Consider the following 8,370-nt stretch of genomic DNA (forward strand, 5'->3'; position numbering starts at 1 on the left):
TATATAATAATAATGATGATGATAATAATAAGGATAATACTGACAATGATAATGATATTAGTAAATGGATGTTGATAATAGTAATGATAATTATGGTAATAATAACAACAATGATACTAATGATACTATTACTACTAATAATAATGATAATGATAATAATCTTACTAGTAATGAGAGGAATGATAGAATGATGGTTCTTGTCATCATTATTATCATTAATATATTCATCATTACCCTAATTATTAAAATCATCGCTACTATCATCATTATCAATATTGTTATCATTACCGGCGTTGTTGTCCTAGTTATTATCTTCATTACTATTGGTATCATTATATTGATTATCATTACCGTTATTATTACTATCATTCTTATCATTATCATTAATATTAATACCATCTATATTGCTATTATCACCTTTATTGTTATTACTATTATATTTCTTCTTATTATCATATTATTAATATTGCTATTATCATCATATTCACTATCAACATTTTCATCATTATCATTAACATAACCAGCTTCATCATCATTATCATTATTAACATCTTAACCAGCATCAACATCATTATCACTGTCATTATCACAATCATTACCTTTTACTGCTACTACTTTTCAATTGATTTTTCGCCGAGGAACTGCTGGAGTCCAAGGTCTGTATAAGTACTTTATAGACCTAGCTGGAGCCTTACCTATGCACTAGTAGCGAGCTTTCCTTTGTGCAGGTTCCGGAGGCAGTCTGTTTTTCGTATTTTCTTCGTTGTGATTATTCTTGCCAAATCGGGATATTTTTTTATGCAAGAGTGAGGTTGTGCGCCTTGTCCTTTCTTGTGTGACATGATTTTTAATATTTATGTTACAGCTCCCGAGGCTCCCACAATAATAGATGAGAGCTCCATCATTTTCCAGATTCTAATTCCATCGCTTCCATTTATCAGCTTATTGTTAATTCCATTTCGCTATTCGAGAGCCAGATGAACAAGCAATGTCACCAATCAATTACGGTTATGTTTGAATTGCTATGTTCTAATATTTGATCAGTCTATGTGGAGAAGTCTCACAGTATTTCATACGTACCCAACATCACTATCATTATTACTATTCTCTTTTCTCACAGTTCCCAGTGCAATATCTCTGGTGCGTCGTCAGATCCCTACATTCCTACACACTGGGGCAGTTTTGGATATTCACTCAGTGTGTTTTATAGTTCCATCATATTCCTTTTCATTCGAGACAACAGCAATACCTTTATCATTCGCGGTCACCAATTGTGGCCAAAGCCTGATCCTTTTCCACCATGCTGGTACCTTGTTCCCTTCCTTGGCTTCCTCCAAACAGGCCCGCCATGCGCTCTCTTGCTGCTTCCTCTGCTATTTGGTGAAAATGTCCGCGTTGCCTTTCGTTGAGCACTGCTTCGGCACGCTCCTCTACGTTTAGTTCGCTATTTTCTCCTTTTCTCTCCTTCGGTGCCTCTTCCCCAGGTACTGCCGTCAATACGTCCTTTTCACTGTGTAATGTGTATCTAAAAAGGCTAACTTGCCCGGTTCTTGTCATTTTCAAAAACTGTGTATCTGCAAAAGGATGGCGAGTTCTACGTATTGTGAGTAATATCCTTGTCTTTCTATCAATTCCTTCATTTCGTTTTCAGTCCTTCATTTCAGGACTCCTGTACCACACCCAACAGCTGCAGCCGCCACAAAATGTATTGATGGCATGGTGTCTCCGCCATTCAGCTTTTCGTCGCTTTCTGATTTTTCTTATATATCCTTTTCTAATATTCTTCATTTCTGCATATGCCTAACAACCCTAAGAATTCCCAGTCTTATATTTTGCCCCAGGTTCAGTGGATTTAATTATCTGGCATACTCAGCCCTTATTGATCTTATCATTATTATTATCATCATCATCGACCTCCTAGCTTCTAAGTGATGTGCATGAACCGTGAATTCCTACAGGAAATTATTATTTTTCACTTTTTATGACTGATGGTCATCCCTTTTACCTTCCATATGAAACACATTTCCTGTAGATCTCCTTGTAAATTCTCTCTTCTACCCAGTCATGCCGGTGTATTTATTCCTTTCAATGCATTTTCAGACAAGGGGATTGTGTCTCGTCAACCTCGCCACATTCTACATTTACTACAGCTCCTGTGATTTACCGGTCTTGACTCTGGACTGATGGCTTGCTCTTGGGCTGACAGAATATGTGTTTCTGTTCCTCGTTGAATGCCTCCATTCCGCAGCCATCTCCACCTACCCTCTCCGACAACTTAATTTGTCAAATGAACTCGCTAAGTAAAACTTTTTCGTTTCGTTCGATTTGTTTTTCTGAGGTTGTATTCTGGCACTGTTTCTTTTACACCTATGTTTGATATATTAGCTGCAATCGGTAGTCGTACCTTGCTTTCCTTGAGTCGCTCTGTAGCCCAATAATTGATGTAAATATCGCGTCTTCAATACTGAAAAGCCTTTCCACCTTTTCGTGAAAAGTACAACCAATCTACATTGCTCTTGGGATGGCGTGCTTGATGCATTGCCATCAGTTCCGAGTGCCTCAATCTAGTTCATGCGTGTCGTGTTTCCTCCAGTCTCGTAAGGCAGAGTGGACACTACCTCGTAACTGGAACAGTCCAAGAGTTAATTACTTCCAGCATGAAATCTCCATTTAACCTAGTCTCTAACGCTTCCCGTGCCCTTCCTTTAATCTATGCTGACTTTTTTTTTCATCTGATCATGTTATTTCGCTTGACTGTAGATATTCGCAATTTTCTTCGCCTTGAAAGCTTCTAATTACCTTGTTGTCTGGGGATTTAATACCACCGAAGCTAACAACTTCAGCTCCTTGCAGAGCAGTTGATGCACAGTCGCCTAGGCCTGATTCATTTCAGTGTCCGAGCTGTAAATCGAGCCTGAATTACTCATGTTTTTTTCCGGTTCCTCCCGGACGATTTGAAGCCATCCGTGTAGAGTAAATCATTAGTTCTATGTAACCTTATTCCCAGGTGTTGCTTTTCTCAGGATGATTGTGAGAGCGTCCACTGATATGATAAACAGTAGGAGGTGATAGTGCATCTCCCTGTAAAATCACCTTTTTGGTTTCAACGAATATTTCATCCTCGAAATTCCAACCCTCCTTGCCTTCGTTGCTTCTATCAAATTTTGGATGTATTTGCTGGCCTTCAATGTTTCTAATGATTCCATTGGCTTTGCACAATCGATGATTGCGACAATCAACCCAAGCCACCAACAGATTCCTCTGACGTTTTATTTCCTTAAAGATCATCTTAGGCATGACTTTATTCGGCAACAGTTTTGTTCATTGGTGTAACTACATGTATATCTCATTGGTGAATAACAAAACAGAAGGTGCTGCAAAATGCTTTATTCGCCTGGCCGTAATTTCGAAGTGGAAGACAAGTTCATCAGCGAGAGTTGAAGGCTGAATATCACCCTTTGTAATTCTGGATAAGCACAGCTCTTCCCCTGGTCCCGCAGCGGCGCCCTCACCCCCTCTAACTGTAGAGTGATCGCAAGCTTAGAGTTCATACTTACGGCATTCTTCAGCCAAAATCCCTATCACAGAATCTGGTCTTTGAAGCTCTCCAGTTTGGGGATTTCTTAAGGATTTTCTTAATGCCGTGTTCAGTGGCGGAAATGTCTTCGCGATCTCCCCAGCCTCTGACTTCTCGGCAGAAGAGATCCAGCCGCTCTTCCCCTCCCCCCCTCGCCTCGCCCCAGTCAGTCCCGGATGGCTCCTTCTGCTGGGTCTGGCGTCTCGCTTTCTTCCGTGGTGGTGCTGAGGATAATGTTAATTATGATAGTAATGGGTAGTAGTAGTAAGAATAATGATAATAGCAATATCAATAATAATAACAATATTTATCATTATTATTTATTAATATTACTATTACTATTATTTTTATTATTATTATTTTCTCATTATTGTCATTGCCATCATGATTGTTATTATTATTTATTCTAATTACTATTATCAATACGATAATGATTATTATTACTATTGATAGTCTCGTCATTATTATCATTATTGTTTTTATCATTATTATAATTATGATAATTATTATAACCATTATCATTATTATCATTATCATTATTATAACCATTATCATTATCATCATTACCATTATCATCGCCATTGCTATTATTATCAACAATATTAGTATAATTAGTAGTAGTAGTATCATTATCATTTTATTTTTATTATTATTATTATATTTTTATTATTATCAATGATGATGTTATTATTATTATTACTATTACTATTATTAATAATTTCATCATTATCATTATTACTGTTATCATTAATTTCATTATCATAATAATTATCATGATAATGGTAATTATTAATATTATCAGTACTATTAAAGTTGTTATTGTTATCACTCATTACTATTATTGTTGTCGTTATAATTGGTACTGTCATCATTGTCAATATATCAATATGATGATTATTATATTTATATTACTATCATTAATAATATGATGATCATCCTTATCATTATTATTATTGTTATTATTATCATTATTATTATTATTATTATTATTATTATTATTATTATTATTATTATTATTATTATTATCATTACCTTGATGATTATCAATATCATTATCACTATTGTTGGTGTTATCAGTAGTAGTAGTATCATTATTATTATTATTGTTGTTATTATTATTATTATATTATTATGATGATTGTTACTAGTATCATTATTACTATTATTACTGTTATCATCACCATTATTGTTATCGTTGATATCATGATATTGTCCTTACTGTCACCATTGAATTTTACCTTTCATAATGATGAGGATTATGATAATAGTAATGATTATAATAATAATGATAATAATCATATTAATAATGATAATAATAACTATGACAATAATGATAATGACGATGGTGATAATGACGATAATTATAATAATGATGAAAATGATATTGATAAAAATGGAAACAATAATGATGATAATGACAACAATAATAACGATAATGATGATAATGATAATAATAAGGATAATTATAGCATCAATGATATTGATTATGATAATGATAATAATCATTATCATTTTATTACTATAATCATTATTGTTATTATTATCATTTTTTATTAGTATCATTGTTGTTGCAGTTGTTGTTACTATTGTTATTATTGTTTTCGTATCATTAGCATCATTACTGTCATCATTATTGGAATTATTACCGTTATCAAAATTGTTTTGTTATTGTTACTGTTGTGGTTATCACTGATAACAAGCCTCACGCAAAGGAGGGCATATTCAGCCCAAAGGGACAGTCCGGAAAGGGAAAGGCGAAAGCCCGGCAACGGTCTGGCAGATTTTTGATTTCTTAATGCTGTCTTTTGGAAGTCTACGTCCTTTTGGGTCAAATATATGTTGATACGCAATGGGGGCAATGTCCCTCGCAAAAAAAAAAAAAAATCGGATTGAACATCGTTAATCTCCTAAAAATGATTTGGGGAATTCATGGCATTCGGGAAGAATGATTGTTTTTCGATTTACGAGAATTGGTCAGGAAAGGGATGGGAACCAAGAGTGTTCCAAAGGCGATTTCCTTCAACACTAAAATGTTCATACATGGCAGCAATGACAGCCTTGCAAGGAACAGCTATGCCCAAGCTACAGTGATGGTGTTAAGCTCCCTTCAACAGCTAACAAATTTCTTACCAATTCCACTGATTAATTGCAATCCGATTAATGTCACCTGAAGCATAGTGGGCTACAAAGCGCTGAGGAATACCCAAGGCGCTGGCACTGTCCTTGTGCAAAATCAACGCATTAACTTGCAAGTGAGAGGAGGCTGCCGCTCGAGTGCGACCTGGACGCGTCTTGCAGCGCATTCCCTCCGCCGACGGAGAGGAGAGCGGATCCCTCCTCGCTGCATTCCAGAGCCTTTGCTGCGGACATTCCGTCTCCTGGTCTTGTGCTGGCAGTGCGAAGGGCTTCAGATTCCCGAACATCGTATGTTTAATTTTTTAAAGAATGACTCACGCCCCCCGTCGGCGTCTAGACGAGATGAAACCGTTTCATGAGATCTTTTGAAGCATCGGTCCCCAAAGTGGGCGCTAGATCTAGGGGCGGTGGGGAGCGACAACTAAAGCTGCTAAGTAATTGGTTTGTTAAATTAGGTTTTATTTGTGAATTTCACCTTTGTGTTTAATCTTGCTGTTTTCGAATTGAAACATACCAAATTAAAATGGTGCATCGGCATGTGTGCCCTGGGGTGGGGTGGGTGGGGGAGGAGCTGAGACTCCACCTGGAAGACAAAGGGTCGCCAGCCGGGAAAAGTTTAGCAACCTCTGACTTAAACAGATAATCACTAATTAGCTCAGGTAATTACTAGGTATGATGTAAGCGACGAACAAAATACAATCATAGCCATCATTATAAACACCCCTCTCGTAATTTATTATTGTCATTATTATTAAAATTATCATTATCGTGTTTATCCTTATCCTTATCAGTGCCATTCTTGCCATTAGAAAATCATTCCACTCATTATTATTATCAATATCATTATCGTTATTATCATTATTATAATCCCAGCTAATTACTACCATTGTAGCCTCCATTATCACTGCAAGAAGACAAGTGCATTTATCAAACCACCACGTGCTTCTGGACAGCTTTAGTGGAGTAAAAAAGATATTTGTATATCCATGCTTAAACACATACTTATATCCATCTCTCACTCTCTCTCTCTCTCTCTCTCTCTCTCTCTCTCTATATATATATATATATATATATATATATATATATATATATATATATGTATATATATATTATATATGTACATATATATGTATATAAATATATGTATATATATATGCGTGTATATATGTATATATATATATATATATATTTATATATATATATATATATGTGTGTGTGTGTGTGTGTGTGTGTGTGTGTGTGTGTGTGTGTGTGTGTGTGTAAGTGTGTGTGTGTGTGTGTATATATATTATACAAAAAGTGGTAATAATTGTATGTGTATTGATAACACTGATGATAGCATTGCAATCGTAATGATATTATGATAGACATCTATATGTATATATATATATATATATATATATATATATATATATATATATATATATATATATGTGTGTGTGTGTGTGTGTGTGTGTGTGTGTGTACATATATACATGTGTATGTGTATCCCAAATTATCATCTTCACATTCTTCGTCCTTACCATTCCTCGAGCAGTCAAGAACAGAAGTTATGCCATTCACTTACTCAGAATTCCATTTGCATTATTCCGTGACGAAAATTTCTTCACGAAAGGAATAATTCTTTCGGCAGCGCCTTATTCTCCGCCATTAAGCACGCGTGACCCTAAGCAAGGCAGAGGAAAGGCAGCAAAATGCAGACGAATTCCGACGTGACTCTCCTCCGGATAAGCCAGCTGGCGGCCACACCTGGCGAACGCTGTGTTGCGGACACGGACGACCCAAAATGTTTATTTTTCTCTTACCTGTCACCGAGTTATGAATCTTTGTTTTGAATTGAGGAGGTATATTATGCATATCCTATTTGTGATTGGTCATATGTTTTAACCTACTGCGCCTTGAGGGTGAAGAGAATGCAGCCAAAATACCCATGCATTCAGCAGGTATTTGCAAGGGCCTACGTGCTAGACTTCCTGTCACGTATCACAGCCTGTAAGACATATTTGGAGGTGTATAATATTCTGATTTATGTTCACGTACACGACTTTACATCATAACATGTATCTTGCTAATGTGTAAGCACCGATGTTTGATTATTTGATTTATGCGCAGGAAACAAACATAGCAAGACAATGAATAGTACTGCAAATGCTGTTTATTTTAGCTACCTGGCGACAACATGGCGCTACCTCGAGGGGACAGGGGGCGGGGGAGGGGGAGGGAGGGCTGGGAACTCACAACGCCAGCGGTGTAAGAAAGGGAAATGCAACTCGACTTTGATAAGAAAAGATTTCACAGAATGAAAAAGTCCCTTTCCTGAGGAAAACTGGAAGAGTGATTAAAGATATATCTTTAAAGTCCATTTCTGTGCCACTCCGTTTCATATCTCGAGCTGTCCCTCAACCACCTGACCTTGACCGCTCTCAGCGTGGAGCCTTCGGTGGTCACCTCGCTCGCACCTCACCTCCTCCTCCGCCCCTGGAGTGAGTGCCTCGCTCGCAGAGATGGCTGTCCGGGGAACCGCCTGTCTGAGAGGGACAGCGAGGGGGGGGAGGCTCCACAGGACCTGAGTCTGACCCAAGATGTTCCAGGCACAAATGTTTGAAATATGTTCATTTATATATATATATATATATATATATATATATATATATATA

Source organism: Penaeus vannamei, chromosome 9 (genome assembly GCF_042767895.1).
Source record: "Penaeus vannamei isolate JL-2024 chromosome 9, ASM4276789v1, whole genome shotgun sequence".
Classification (NCBI taxonomy): Eukaryota; Metazoa; Arthropoda; class Malacostraca; order Decapoda; family Penaeidae; genus Penaeus; species Penaeus vannamei.